The sequence below is a fragment of the Microcebus murinus genome, chromosome X (assembly GCF_040939455.1).
Source record: "Microcebus murinus isolate Inina chromosome X, M.murinus_Inina_mat1.0, whole genome shotgun sequence".
Classification (NCBI taxonomy): domain Eukaryota; kingdom Metazoa; phylum Chordata; class Mammalia; order Primates; family Cheirogaleidae; genus Microcebus; species Microcebus murinus.
In genome coordinates, this window is record NC_134136.1 from 62,854,131 (window position 1) to 62,870,759 (window position 16,629).

At 39.3% G+C, this 16,629-nt stretch overlaps 1 long non-coding RNA gene across 1 annotated transcript; it reads left to right on the top strand.

Annotated features, from left to right (window-relative positions):
- Window positions 1–13,133: 13,133 nt before the first annotated feature.
- On the top strand, window positions 13,134–16,402 carry LOC142860998 (uncharacterized). Its single transcript, XR_002223010.2, has 3 exons — window positions 13,134–13,219; window positions 13,366–13,443; window positions 16,385–16,402. It is a non-coding gene; the product is annotated as an uncharacterized LOC142860998 (long non-coding RNA).
- Window positions 16,403–16,629: the final 227 nt, after the last annotated feature.

Sequence of the window (16,629 nt, forward strand, 5' to 3'; positions counted from 1 at the left end):
CTGACAGCAATAAGGCAGCCAGGAAGAGGGAGAGGTGGGTGTACACTACACCAGCACATTAGGAAATAGCTTGATGTTTTAATGAATTAATCTGTTCATTGACAAATAAAATTGTATATTTTTTATCATGTACAACCTGATGTTTTGAAATGCATAGTCCGCGTGAAATGGCCAATTTAAACTAATTAACATATGCATCACCTCACATACTTATAATTTTTTTTTTTTTGGTGAGAACACTTCAAGTATACTGTCCTAGCAGTTGTCAAGACTACAATATATTGTTATTAACTGTAGTCATCGTGCTCAACAATAGATCTCTTGAAGTTTTTCCTCTTGTCTAACTGAAATTTTGTATCCTTTGATCAACATGTCCCCAACACTCTCCCCACACCAACCCCTGGCAACTGACATAATATTCTCTGAGTTCACATTTTTGAGATTTCACATGTAAGTGAGATTGTGTGGTATTTGCCTGTCAGTGCCTCCAGGTTCCCCCAGGATGTAGCTTGATTTTTTTTCTTTTTTTGGTGTATCTACAATGCAAGAAATTTTAGATCATCCTGGCACTAGTGCTATCATCACTCTTGCTCTCACTCTTACCCCTACAGGCATCTGCTTGCCATTTGCCTCTGGGTTCTCAGATGCATGTCCTGCCATATTGGCTGCAGATGAGCTAATGTCTCTGGGATTGCACACAGGTGGAGGCATTTCAGAACAACTTCTGCAGAATTTGTTTTCACACTCAAAATCCACCACTAACCGTATTCATCAACTTTCTTCTTCTAGTTGTAAATATCTCTTCCTTTCTTTACTAAGCCATAAAAACTGGGTTGAGGAGTATTTCTACTTAATGCCTTAAAAATGTTGTTTCTGAAAAACAGTAGGGCAATTTCATTAAGTAAAAAAAAATACCGGTGTATTGTAGTTCGAATATTAAAATTAGATTTAAAAATCCACAAAAAATTATTAAAACTTTAAAAATTAGGAAACCTTTTGAGACCAGCCTGAGCAAGAGCAAGATCCAGTCTCTACGAAAAATGGAAAAAATTAGGCGGGTGTGGTGGTGCATGCCTGTAGTCCCAGCTACTCAGGAGGCTAAGGCAGGATGATCACGTGAGCCCAGGAGTTAGAGGATGCGGTGAGCTTTGATGACGCCACCACACTCTAGCCCAGAGTGATAGAGCAAGACTCTGACTCAAAAAGAAATTATTAAACCTGTTTGCAGCTTTATGTCCATTTATTAATTGGTATAATAAATCTATTCATTAACAAAATTAACATTTATTAACAAATTACTACAAACAAAATTTAATGAAGTAGAACACAGAAAATTCTTCCATTGCAATGTAAAAGCATATTCCAGAGGAATGAAAGAGACTTTAAAATGCTCCTACATTTAGTTTAGGAATGGTATGCCAACAAATCTAGCCTAAGGGTAAAAAAAGGCAAATAAAACTTCAATGTGGAAGGTATTTATTACAGCATGATTTAAAATAGCCAAACTACAAGAAAAAGTAAATATTCTGTAATATATGAGGGAAATATTGGGACATTTTCTCTCACTAAGTGACATCTGTAATGTGGGTTTATATGCAGTCATGAAAAATGACAGTAGCCACTGACTGACTCCTTTTCTCTGATACCTGCCCACTGCACACACATCCTTCTTTCTGTTCGATGTATCACTCAATCCCCAGGCCATGGCTACTTGGTTTGATACTTGTCACCTCAACTTAGTTGAGTATTTCAGGTATTTTTCCTGATAATTTTGGAATTTTGAACTAGACCCCAAAACTCTGTGATTTTCTGCTACTTCTCATTGCTGCCATTTCTTTACAGAGAACATTCATTTACAGCACCTACTCTTGAGCTATCCTCATTTCTGTCCTTGTGAAACATGTTCGTTGCTTTGCTTTTTTGGATTTTGTAAAGTAGTTATGTCCTTATAATTAATTTATTTGCTGTAAAAGTGCCACATTGTATTATATGCAACAGATACAAGTGTTATCAAGGGAGCTTGTGGTTCTGCAACGTGCATTGTCATGTGTAGCAGAGCAGAGCTCTGAAGAATATAATCTGGTGCATTGAGGACAGAGTCTTCGTGGCAGGCATAGAGGTTTCCTGGCCAGGATGTTTTGTTCCCTTTGTAAAGGGAAGAATGTTAGTAGCTACTATAAAAATTCCCTGTAAGAAGTGGTCCTTATGGCCACCACATGAGGTCACAAATACATTTTGGAGGATTGAGGAGGTGTTTCAGAAATCTACTGAAACTTCTAAGGATAAGGCAGATGTGCGAGGACCAACATGGTCCTGCAGACAATCAGTTCAGAAGCCACAAGAACCTGAAATGCAGTAACGGGCACACAGTTAATTCGTGGCCAAGCCTGCAGTAGAACTTTGGTCCCCTAGTCAGAGGTGTTTTCCATTACACCACACAGCCTGGCTTTGAAGAGCAGGAAGAAAAATAAATAATACAGCATGAGAATTTTTGAAATTGTCTCTTCTAAATACTACCGTGTTCTACCCACTGTTTGTTTATTATTCTATAGGTTACCTTTGAAACTTAAAAATAGACATCTGTCATTATTGTCAAATATATGTCAAGTTTGACATATATAATAAAAAATACTATGATTTCAGAACCTTAAAAGAAGATCTTAGAATAAAAAAAAAATTCAATATGTGCCCCTAATACACATTAATTGCCCTTAACAACAGAAAGTCCTCAATTCTTAGGACTTCCATCCATTTTTAAGACACACCATTAATTTAATAATGGAAATTTAAAGTACATATAGCTTATCATTGCCTTCTTAATTTCAGAAATGTTACTGTATTAAAATAAATCAGCATCTTGGCCAAGTGTGGTAGCTCACACCAGTAATCCTAGCACTCTGGGAGGCGGAGGTGGGAGGATTGCTTGAACTCAGGAGTTTGAGACCAGCCTGAGCAAGAACAAGACTCCGTTTCTACTAAAACTAGAAAAATTAGCCAAGTGCAGTGGCCTGGGCCTGTAGTCCCAGCTACTTGGCAGGCTGAGGCAGGAAGATAGCTTGAGTCCAGGAGTTTGAGGTTGCAGTGAGCTATGATGACACCACGGCCCTGCAGCTGGGGTGACAAAGTAAAACTGTCTCAATAAAATAAACAACCAAAAACAGCCTCTTGAAATACAACAAAAACTGCTTATATCCCTTATCTAATTATCTGGTTTCTGTTTTATTAGATACACATGATACTGAAAATTACTTTGTAATATCTTTGATGGTTTGGTAAAGAAATGTTCACCTGTATTATGCTGTAGATTTTTTTGTAAATGATGGATAATGGCTTTCAAATGATTTTTAGTATCCTCAACATCTTCACTTCCTCCTATAAGCTCTTAATATGTAGAAAAATATGAGTCATTTTTCTCATATTGTGCCATTCTTAGTTTATGGGAATGATTCCCATTCGGTTATGATGTGGAATGCACTATGGAATGTGTTTGCACCTTTTATTTGGAATTTTTGCATCTCTGTGAATGGAATTGATCTACAGTTATCTCTCTTTATGCTTGTCTTGTCAGCTTTTGAAGTCACTGCAGCACAAGGAAATGAGACTGAAGGCCAGACAAGGTTAAAGGGAGGTTTGTCTTAGTCTGTTTTGTGCTGCTATAACAGAATACCACAGACTGCGTAATTTATAAAGGACAGAAATTTAGTCAGTTCTGTAGGCTGGCAAGTCTAAGACCAAGATGCTGGCATCTAGTCCAGTGAGGGCCTTCTTGCAGAGTTCTCACATGGGAGAAAGTGGAAGAGCAAGAGAAGATAAATGGTTGTGCCCTCTTATGGTAGAAGAGTGAAAGAGGGCAAACCCACTCCCACAAGCTCTTTTTTTAGCAACATTAATCCATCCTAGGGGCAGAGCCCTCATGACCTAAACAAATGCCTCCCAAAAGGCCATACTTCCCAACACTGTTGTGTCAGGGATTAAGTTTCCAAACCATGAATTTTGGAGGGAACCCATTCAAACCATTGCAATTTTTATTTGTATAATTTTATATTTTATATTTTTTAAAATAGGAAATTCTAGACTATGTTTTAATTTTGATTTATTAGAAAGGGGAAAAATTGTTGGTGTAGGAGGAAGAGAAGCTATTAATGTTGGATGTTGTTATAGGAATGAAGTCCTCATGAAGGCCATGTGCACAGGGAGGGGGATTGGCCTTGGGTAAGGGCTTGGATATCCCTCATGGTTATAGCAGGGTAGACAGAGAAACCTGGAAAAGGTGCCAGGATGGTGACAAAGGAGCTTATGTCTAATGGTCTTTATTTTCTCATAAAGTGAGAAGCAAGGCCTGCTTATCTATATTTTCTAATTTATCATTAATGAACATAAAATAGTTGTAAAATTTAAACATAAAATAGAGGTGTTATAGCTCTGTGGTATGGATAGTCTCAGATTGTGAACAATCAAATTTACCAGGGAATTAGAGTAGGTTTATTGAGTGCCGATCTGAGATGTATGGCCCTCATTGTGACTCTAGATAGCTAAATTCTATGTTTTTCTTTATTTTGTCCAGTCCACTTGCTTGGATAAAAGTGAATAGGTGATTATTTGGGCCTTATTGGTCTTGGGCTTTTGAGAGTTGAGAATTTTGAGAGTTGATGATATTTGCAAAACAGAAGAATGAGAGGTAAGAGTGTGGACTTAGAAATGAAATATGGAGGCTAGTCATTGTGGCTCATGCCTGTAATCCTAGCACTCTGGGAGGCCAAGGCAGGAGGATCGCTCAAGGTCAGGAGTTCGAGACCAGCCTGAGCAAGAGTGAGACCCCGTCTCTACTAAAAATAGAAAGAAATTAGCTGGACAACTAAAAATATATATAAAAAATTAGCCGAGCATAGTGGCGCATGCCTGTAGTCCCAACTACTTGGGAGGGTGAGGCAGGAGGATTGCTTGAGCTCAGTAGTTTGAGGTTGCTGTGAGCTAGGCTGATGGCACGGCACTCTAGCCCAGGCAATAGAGTGAGACTCTCTCTCAAAAAAAAAAAAAAAAAAAAAAGAAATGAAACATGGAAGAATGGAAAACATCACATGTACTCACTATTAAATTGGAACTAAACAGACCGGACGTGGTGGCTCACACCTGTAATCCTAGCACTCTGGGAGGCACAGGTGGGAGGATTGCTAAAGGTCAGGAGTTCGAAACCAGCCTGAGCAAGAGTGAGACACCATTTCTACTAAAAATAGAAGGAAATTAATTGGTCAACTGAAAATATATAGAAAAAATTAGCCAGGCATTGTGGCGCATGCCTGTAGTCCCAGCTACTCAGGAGGCTGAGGCAGAAGGATTGCTTGAACCCAGGAGTTTGAGGTTGCTGTGAGCTAGGCTGACACCATGGCACTCTAGGCTGGGCAACAAAGTGAGACTCTGACTCAAAAAAAGAAAAACAACAACAAAAAAAACAGCACTCATGTGCACAATAGGAAGTAAAACTCAACAGAAATCAAACAGATGGGAGGAGGATGGGGGAAATCATACATAACAGGTACAATGTACACTATCTGGGAGATGGGCACACTTATAACTTTGTCTCAAGCAGTACAAAAGCAATCCATGTAACCAAAACATTTGTACCCCTGTAGCATTCTGAAATCAAAAATATTAAAAACTTAAAATAATAAAGTTTATTTATGAGAAAAAAAAGAAATGAAACATGGGAGAAAGTTAAGTCTGGGTGTGATTGTGAGCTAGTGTGGAGTCAAGGAACAGAGAGGTCAGAGGGTGCTATGGCTCATCCACTTGGATACTGACAGAAGCAGGGGTGGATAGATAGATGGGAGCCTGTTGCTTCATTCCTCAAGGAAAGTGAGTAAGGTGGAAATGATATTGGCATTGGCATTGACGATTCCAAAGACACCAGTTGAGAAAGGGGACTAGGCCACTAATTAGGCTATTAAGAAAGCAATACTAAAAAGAGTTTACTAAAAGAGTTTTTCTAATGGACCAAGTTTCCATTAGAAATTTTTTAACAAGAAGTTCCGCTTATAGACTATTATCCTATAAAAATGAATTAATGAAGTAGCCAATGTATAGGATACAAGCTTAATGTGCAACAACATAAAATTGGGTCAATAAATAATGGTACCTGATGTGACCAAATGCTCTATTGTCCAACTTGGGACATTTTCAGACTAGAAGAAGGTATCAAAATTAATTAAAATTAAATCAATTCTGAAATATTTTTGTAATGACTAATGTGTTGGTTTTGTGTTTAAATCTTTACAATAGGATTATTTATAAATGTTTCAAAAGTAAAATTATTTATAAAGAATAATATGTCTGCATACAATAATATACCTTTTTAAAACTTTTAAATACTTCACTAAATGACATCCAGCTGCATATTCTTAAATCTTGTAAATTTCCTCTCAGACTATTTTAGAATATAAATGCATCCAATTAAAAATAAGACCAATATAAAAGATTCTTAATATATGTTAGATGTTTGCAAGTATAATCATCTGATTTCAGAATTATATATTGCATGCTATCTGAGCTGTCCTGTTCAATTTGTTCAGTTCCTTCATTGCTTTCTAAGGATAAATGTTAATACCATCCTCTCTGCAAACTTCAATCAATAATTGTAATTCTCCAAAAGCTTCAAAACCTGAAGATTTTTAGCTCAGGGTTTGTTGAATTTTTTTATTAAAGACCTTCAACTGATTTTGTACAAACTAAAACCAAAATTTAAAGGATTCATTTACCAAAAAAAAAAAAAAAAATCACTAACACTATAGGACAGTTGGATGATTTACACCTCAGTCCTTCAAAAGCTCAAGCATTCTTAAAATCAGATCCACAGGACAGCAGTAAGAGAAAGCTTTAGTGCAGCCATGTAGAGTCATCATTATTTTTCATGTTCAGCATCAGCTTTGTCACAGAAGTTTTGTAGTTCAGTTACATTACATATATAAATACATGCATATGTATTTTTGTAAATTTTGATTACTACAGTGTCAGTTTCAACTGGTTGAATATGATAGAGTATTTGGAGACAATTATCATTATTACAACCAATTCTAAGTACAATTCTGCTTCACTGGTTTCTAAATTTTTAAGAAGCTTCTGTTTACTCTGATGCTTTATTCCAAGTTTGAATTTGCATTAGCACTGCAACAAATAACTTTATCTCCAATGTAGGACTCTTTAACTGAATTTACCATAGTAGCATACTGATTATACAAGTGTCAGATATTTCTGCTTTGCCAAGAACTTGCACAATTTTGCTCAATTAACTTCAGCCAAAGCCCATCAGAAATACACCTGTAGTTAAACAGGTTGGGTTTATTACTCACTGCAGCAAATGCAAACACAAACCATGGGCAGCCATAGCATGTTATATTAAGAGGGTGTTAGGAACCTGTTACCAAACAAAATTAATAAGTATGCCTTAGGGCCAGGCTCGGTGGCTCATGCCTATAATCCTAGCACTCTGGGAGACCGAGGCGGGCGGATTGCTCGAGGTCAGGAGTTTGAAACCAGCCTGAGCAAGAGCGAGACCCCATCTCTACTATAAATAGAAAGAAATTAATTGGCCAACTAATATGGATAGAAAAAATTAGCCGGGCATGGTGGTGCATGCCTTTAGTCCCAGCTACTCGGGAGGCTGAGGCAGTAGGATTGCTTGAGCCCAGGAGGTTGAGGTTGCTGTGAGCTAGGCTGATGCCATGGCACTCACTCTAGCCTGGGCAACAAAGTGAGACTCTGTCTCAAAAAATAAAAAAATAAAATAATAATAAGTATGCCTTAGGTCATTCTAAAATTTAGTTGTAATAGACATGAAGAGGCACAATACAAGGGTTGTGCAGGAACTAGGGCAGAGGTCCTCAAACTTTTTAAACAGGGGGCCAGTTCACTGTCCCTCAGACCGTTGGAGGGCTGGACTATAGTTTAAAAAAAAAACAATGAACAAATTCCTATGCACACTGCACATATCATATTTTGAAGTAAAAAAACGAATGGGCAAAAACACCTGCATGTGGCCCACAGGACGCCTGAACTAGGGTATCAAGAATCATAGGGCAATCAAGTGTTGAACTTCAGTATATATTATCAGTTTTTAGAAGTGATTGTCCCAATTTACACTCCCACTATCAGTATTTGATATTCTCAATGGCTCAAACTTCTTGCCAGTACCTCTGTGTCCTAGAACTTACTTATTTATTGTGAAAATTTGTGACTATTTATAGTTGCACAAGGTAGAGTTCATCAGCTGACCAAAAAAACCTGGGGAAATTGTTTTATTCTTCACGTAGTAATATTCCCTAGTGCCACTGCTACCACTGATATCAATGAACATTTATTTCATGCTTAGTATGTGCCATATGCTATTCAATGAGTTTTACAAATATTGATTAATTGTCCGAACAATTCTAAGTTTGGAAACTGAGAAAGTGGCAGTGTTAAGATTTGAACACAGGCAGCCAGCTTTAAACTTGCAATCTTACCTATGTACTTCACTGCCTCTCCTGAAGGAGTTGTTGATGGGCGCAGTCATTTAATAAATCCTGTGCTGCTCCAAAAAGGTTTTTTAAAACAGAAGAGAAGAATAAATGGCTAAAGTATTAATCCTTGATAGCTGGAAAACTTACAGGTTACCTGTTCAAACACATTCCAAATGTAGTCTTTTAACTATGTTAAGATGCACTTGTTTATCTTCTTGAATATTCCATGTGAACTTAAGAAGTGTGCACATTCTGCTGTTGTTGAATGAAATATTTTATAAATGTCAACAAAATCTAGTTGATTAATAGGGATCTTCAGTACAACTATTCGTTAATGATATTTTGCCTGACACATTTTTCAATTATTGACAGAAGGGTGTTAAAGTCTCTAAGCATAATGGAGCATTTGTCTATTTCTCCTTGCAGTTCTATCAGTTTTTTTTCACATATGGATAGTTTGTTGTGCATTGCATAAACATTAAGAATTGTTATGTTGTCTTGTAGAATTGGTCCCTTTGATGTTATGTAATGTTCCTCTTTATCCACAACTGTTTTGTTTGTTCTAAAGTCTTCTTTGTCTAAAGTTAATATAACTACCCTCAGTTTATTGTGGCTAGTGTTATCATGGCACATCTCTCTCCATCCTTCTTTTTTAACAGCTTTATTGAAGTTTAATTCACATACACAGAATTCACCCTTTTTAATTATACAATTGAATGGTTTCTGGTATATTCAGAGATATGCACAGCCATTAACAGAAGCATTTCTAGAACATTGTCCTCACCTCAAAAAGCAACTCCATATCCAGAAAGCAGTAACTCACTTCTTAATCTTATTAATGATCACTTGTATAGGAGGAATCACTTGTGTATTGCTGCTTTCAAGATTCTCTCTTTGAGTTTAGATGTTGACAGTTTCATTACTACGTACTCAGAGTCTATTTCTCTGTGTTTATCCTTCTTGGAATTTATTGTATTTCTTCAATGGGTAGATTCATGTCTTTTACCATTTGGGGAAAATTTTCTCTCATTAGTCCTTCAAATATTTTTTCTGCCCCATCTCTCTCTCTTCCGTTCCTGGGAGTCCCATTATGCAGATGTTGGTACACTTGATAGTTTCCTATGAGTCTCTTAAGCTCTATTAATTTTGATGCTTTTCATTGTTGTTGTTTCCTTTCTGATCCTCAGACTGGTAATTTCCATTGACTTAATTTCAAGTTTGTAGATTCTTTTGTTAGGGACCGACCTTCCACAGCCCCACTGGACAGAAAAGCAGAGACATTGAGGATGCAATCACACAAGAGGAGGTTTATTTTCTGGCTAGCCAGGGTCCAAGCCCCAGAGAACCAACGCAGTGGCCACTCTCACAGGCAAGGACCCGGACCGGAACGGCATGCCTTTTATCCCCATGGTGCACAAGCTGCGCACAAGCCGACTACGCATGGATCATGCGTTGACCTTTAAAATGATTGGTTGCCCACTATTGCCTTTTGAAATAATTGGCGGGTTGGTTGCCCCCTATTGCCTGATGGGCCAGTCGCCCGTGCTTCAATGACCTCATCCCATAATTCCCCTTACAGCCGTGTAGCAAGCAAGCAATGACCAGAAGCAAAGGTTTGCGGTTAGCTCATTGCCCCACCCAAGTAAATTCCCGACAATTGGAAGAATTCCTCTGCCCTTCCTCTATCCTACAAATTCCTCTGCCCTACACTTTCTTCTGCATGCTCAAATGTGTTGTTTAGCCCCTATAGTAATTTTTTTTTCCATTTCAGTTATTATACTTTACCTCCCCAAAATGACTATTTGCTTCTTTTTGATAATTTCTATCTCTTTATTGACATTCTCTATTCGATATGGGATTCTTCTACTGATTTCCTTTAGTTTCTTTGTTCACAATCTCCTTTAACATACTTTAACATAACAATTGTCTTTGTCTAGTAATTCCAGCATATGGTCTTCTTGAGGGACAGTTTCTATTCATTTATTTCTTTTCTTTTCTTTTTTCTTTTTTTTTGTTTGAGGAAAAGGAAAGAGAAGTTTCATTAATTTGCTGGCAAATGAAGAGGAGACTCTTGTCTGAAATGCTATCATCCCAATAATAAGCAAAAATATAGAGCTTTAAAGGGAGGCTATTCAGCTTCAGGCAATTGCTGTTCAACTACAGTTGATGATTCTGATGGTCCCATCTCCACCTAAGGCAATCCCTCCCACCTGGGAGGTCTACCTGGACCTCCAGGACTTCTGCCTGCCTGGTCAGGGTGGGACTGAGCCATCTCCTGTAATGCAAAGAACAAAGGACACTACTGGGCCTTTCCTGACCACAGGCCTGAGGCAGGGATGTAGGTTCCAGTTCTGAATAAAGAGTGGGGTATGTTTTAAAGAGACAGAAAATATTTTTGCAGTTTTTTTACCCCCTCAGGCCATTCCTTCTTTTACATATTCCTTACTGTCAGTATTATCTTTCCATATCCATGGGAGGAGAGGTGACTACTCTGTTACATATTCCCCCCTGTCAATTTTATCCTTCCATATCTGTGGGAGAAGGGGTGACATAGTCCTCAAACTACTTCCTGAAGAATTGCAGTGACATTTTAGATGGAAGATTTATACTTATCTATGTCATTGCAAAGCTTTGGCAATATATTTACAACAACAGATTACCAGGTGAAAAAAAGTCATAAGTAATAACTATAGCAGTGAGAATTGACAAAGCAAAATGGACTGTCACCTTGTATACAATGTCTGATATGCGGCTGGGCTAACAGGAAACGTGGGACCTCTTAGGGCAGAGCTATTAGTTGCACTCTATAGGTGATCCAGCAGACAAGCTTCTGCAAATTCAGAAATCATATACAGCACACAACAAGGTTTAAGATGGCAAACCCAACAAGAAGACAGATCAACATAAGAGATAGTAGCCCAGGGAAATCCTCACAAGGAGCTGTTTATCCATCCTATAGACAAAACAAATAATCAAAGAAACATTAGCAAAAATATCAACATTTTCATTTTTCCATTTTTTAAAACAGATACTTTAGATTGCCTAAAGGCTGGCCCCTCCACTGGGGGCTTGGGTCCTCTTCTTCCATAGGGCACCTCTTTACTCTGGTATGATGGACCCAGGGTTTTCATTTCTGACAATTTTAACAAGGTGTGAGCTGTTAGAGGCACTTTATAGGGCCTCTTTCACTTCTTTGTTTCCAACCTAGGTGGATACCACAAAGAGGCAAACTCATGCATAGTGTTTAGCACTTGATGGCAGTGCCCAAGGCAGTGCCCACTGAAGGAATCCTTGCTTTCCACCATCTGCACCTGGATCTGCTGCACAATGTCTGCAATCAGCCAAGGACTTCTTTAAGTAGACCCTCAGTGGGAACCTGGTGAACCATTTCTCTAAGATCGGACTTGGTAGACTCAATGATCCTGTAGGTCCTCAATAGGCTCATAGGCTCCCCTCTTCCATACAGAGTGATAATGGACCCTCCTTTGTAGCATAGGTAACCCCAGCAAGTAAACAAAGCCCTACATTTAGAACAGAAATTCCATGAAACCCATCTAAAGTGAGATAAGCTGATTGCCCTCCTCTGGAAAAGGGTGGCCCTTTAGAAGCAGGCCTAAGTTAAGCTCCAAAAAGTAGTTTATGAGAGACCCTTTCTAGCACCCTGAGTAAACAGGGTAATATAACAATCAGTAAAGAAAACAGAGTGAAATGATATGTCAAATGAGTGTTCATTTCTTTTTTTCCTGTGAATGGGCCATACTTTCTTATTTGGTTGCCTAATCTTTTGTAGAAAATGGGAAATTTTGAATATTATAATATGGCAACTCTGGAAATCAGGTTCTTCCCCTTCCCAGTGATTTTTGTTGCTTGTTGATGTGAATTATATTTGTTTGTATAGTGACTTTCCAAACTATTCTTTGTAAAGACTGTTTTCATTGTTATGTGTGGTTTCCAAAGTCTCTGCTCTTTTAGCTTAATAATCAGCTAGTGATTTGGCAGAGATTTCTTAATGCCTAGAGACAAAAGAAGGGACAGAGGAAGGAAAAAAGAAAATGCAGAGAAAAAAATAGTTCCCTGGTGTTTACAGTTTTACTCTGTGTTGGGGCACTCCTCTAATTCTTAGTCAGACCTTTCACAACTCTCCCTTTAAACAACACTTTCTGCTTGTATTGATCTTAAAAATTAGCCAGAGGTGAAAGTGTAGGAAGCTTAAGTAGCTTTCTAATTTTCTGAGCATACCTACTGCTCAAGGCATGCATGTGGCCAATCCAAATTACTTAATATATGTGAGAACTTTCAAAGTCCTTATTCCCCAACTATATTTCTCCAGATTTTCCACTCTAATTTTCAGGGTTTCTATCATTTTCCCCAACTTTTATTTATCTATTGCCCAAAGAAGTAGCAGTTTTTCTGTCCTTTCGATGTTTTAAAGGAACACCGCCCACATAGCTGCTTTTCTGCTCTGAGAGAGCTATGAGTTAACCAAAACAAGGCAAGCCCCTTGCATCAGTCCTTCAGAAGGCTCCCAGTGAACTCAAAAGAAACTGATTGGTTGAGTACCAAGAGGAGTCATGGTGACTCATAATGGATCTCAGAACCTTGGCACCAGATGGAATGGCGAAGTCTGAACACTGGCAGCCACCTCCTGGATTACTCCTGGTTCAGGACTGAATACAGTGAGTGAGTAGAAGGTGCTGGAAGAAGAAGTAGATGTTACCTATGTTTCGGTACGATGTCCATATCTGTTCCCTATATACTCAGCTATCTTGGACTCAGAGCTATTCCCTGGCTCATTCAAAATCTGTCCATTGAAACTTGTTCTGTGTGGAGAAGTTACCAAAATATTTTAACAGTGTTCATTGCATTTCCACAGGTCCACTGGACAATAATCAGGAACTTTGACCTCAAGATCCAATCGCCTAGTGAAAGCCACAAGAGAAATCAGCCCCAGGTAAGATTCTCTACTCTAACTTGATCTCTGCATCCAGCCTTGGCCATAACTCTGCATCACTCCTTTTATAATATGCACTTCACATAAATGGGGTGTTCATTTGCAGAAATTTCAGGAGTGAGTAATCATATTCTCAAGCCATATTACCATCCAAGTCTCTGAATTAGCACAACTAAATTGTTAACATTCAGGGTGGCCCATGTGGTTGTAGTCTAGAAGTAGGACATGGAGTATTACCAGCTATTGGAGGGATAATAGTGAGGACAGGGCTTTGTAATTTTTTATAGTGCTGTCCTCCCAAGGAAATAAAATGACCATTATGAGGAGACATGGCTTCTCCCACACTGGCTGCCCCACACAGTCTCACATAACAACTGCAGAAATTGAGGCAGAGATGCGTGTATGAGGGACCCAAGTCTCACACTCCCTTTCTTGAGTGATAGGCAAGGCTAAGTCATCCAGCTTTTCCCCCACCCCACATAGAACCACATAAAGACACTGATGCTGTGTTCAGTGTGCAAAACAAATTGAGGAGGGACAAGAATCCTTTGATGGCCTTCCACAGTGTCAAGAGAAGGCTCCTGAAGGAGTGGAGACTGTGGCTCTGAAGCCAGATTCAATGGGTTCACATCCTGCTTCTGCCACATACTAGCTATTGACCTTGGGCCAATTCTGTAACTTTCCTGTGCCTGTTTCCTGTCCTGGATGAGTGGGATTGGCAGTAATACTTACCTGGAGCTGTCAGGAGGTTAAATGAACTACTGCATGGAAAGCCCCTGGAGAAGGCAGCCCCTAGCTGGGGTGGGGGTGCGGCTGATATTGCCAGGGTGTTTTCCTTCTCTCATTACTTTATTGCTGGTAAAATAGGGGAGGCTAAGGGAGTCTAAGGGACTGGAGAATGGTGTCATCTCCTCTTCTTTTCTGCCTCCTAAATGAGAACCCCTTAAAGTCACAGATGCAGTTGAAAATCTTCCCTGGCTCAGTATGCCCTCTTGCCTTGAACTCCACTGACAGCTTCGCCATCTGCCTATGTTTTTGTTGGTTTTTTGGTTTTGGTGACTTCCCTCTGACCAGGCCCCTTCCTTGTGTTCCCATGCCAGTAATCTTTCCCTTAGAGGAGACAGGTAAGAAAGAGACTGAGCATCAACCTGCCATGGTGTGGCCTCTCTGGGGCTCGAATCTGTGCCTCCAAAGAACCTTGTTTCACTGGTACAGCATTGACAGGATTGGCCACACACATTAGCTCATGCTTGTTATGGAAATAAACGTAAGAATGACATACACACAACTAACAGTCCAGTGTTTCTGACAGTCCCACTGTCACTGGGAGGGCCCTTGGGCTCTCTACACAATGGAAATCAACAAGGGGACTCACAGGAGTCACAGACAAGGCTTTATTGGGGCTGATGCCCAAGCACAAGGGAGACAGCACAAAGGAAAGAGTACTCAGGCTGGATCCCCGAGAGGAGCGTTTTAAAGAGGTGTAGGTGGGAACGGGGTAACGTGTAAGCATGTAGAGGTGGAGATTACTTCGTGCCTACACAATGTTATTACATGCTTCTTCCTGCGTCACAACTCTCATTAGCATGTTAAATATCTACCCTGAGTGACTTTTAGCATTAAAATGAGATTATGATGAAGAAAATGGCAGGGTAAGGTCAGTGTGTATGTGTATGTATTGCGGGGGACTATCCTGACTGGAAGCAGTGAGATCTGGATAAGTCTCGTTTCTTTACAGGCAAGTTCCTTATCAGCTTGTGTCAGTGTCTTGCTTCATTGGTCTTGAAAAACATTATTCAAGAGACAGATGGTTGAGTCCTTTTCTTGTATGGACAGGGGCTAAATTCTGGCAGTTAGGAAACTATTTTTAGCCATGTGCAGCTAATGCAGTCCTGTTATGTTGACTCCCATGGTCAGGCGCAAGAGGCCCAAGCCCAGTCCCTATTCTGTGTCACCACCTCCTTTCTTGCGCCCATCCACCTTACATCCCTCCACCAGAAGAGGCTCCATCATCAGCATGCTGTAAATTCTTCCAGACCTTTTCTGTATTTGCTTTTATTCATATACGTGGCTCTGTGAGGAAAAAAAAAATAGGATGGTAGGGTGTATAATGTTTTACGAGTTTCTTTCTTCAATGACCATTTTTGGAGATCATTTCCATGTCAGTACATAGAGAACCACTTCACCTTTCCATGGCTGCATTTCATTTCATATTATTGATAAAACATACTCTATTCGCAAAAGGAATTTCAGAAAAATTGTCTTTCTCTTCTTTTGCCAACCAAGTCAATCACTTAGGTGTTTGACAAAGAAGTAAGGTAGACATGAGTTCAATGAAAGAATCTACTGTAAGTTCCTCTAAGAATAAATTATGAAATAATAACAATAACATATCAAATTTTCACTGGCAACAAAACATATGTGAATGTGGTTTCTAAAAATGGTGGAAAATATAGAGGAAACATTTTGTAAGTTTCCTGTTTCACTCAAATATCATTATTTCTAGACAGGAAAATCAATTACATTATCAATTCTTCCCCCCCAATTAATCTATAAATTCAGTGCAAGCACAGTCATGAATCTCTATAGGATTTTTTCATGAAACAAAATGAGTTGATTATTCTATTAAAAGTATGAGAACGCATGTTGGAATTACCTTGATAGGGGCCTTGGCCTACAAGATAATTAAAACCTACATGATAGACATAGGAATTAAAATTATATCAGTAAAACAGAGCAGATTCTGGACACAGACCCACGCGTATGACAGAATGAAAGAAATGAAAACGTTGGCATTCCAAATCAGATGATGCTCCAAAGCAATCTCTTAGGACTGCTGCTGGCAAAAAGTATGTGTGTTTGTTGGGGGCGGGTGGCACTGGGCAGTGAATAAGAGGCCCCTGGGTTCACTTCATTATCTGGATTTCATCATCTTTATCAGGCTTTCTTGGCTGTGCTGTCTTCCTGAGGCTGTGTGGAGTTGACCAGTGATGGATGAAGGACTTTCTAAAGTCAGGGTGAGCAAGCCCACTGCAAACATCAGGAGAAAGGCCGACGAGTACTTAAAACCCAACCTGGCCTCCAAGAACGTGCTGAGCTTTTTACTCGGCAGACAGCTAGGGATGCATAGAAATGACGTGGATCTGACCAAGTGGCTGTGGATGCTGACACGGGCAATGCCAGGGT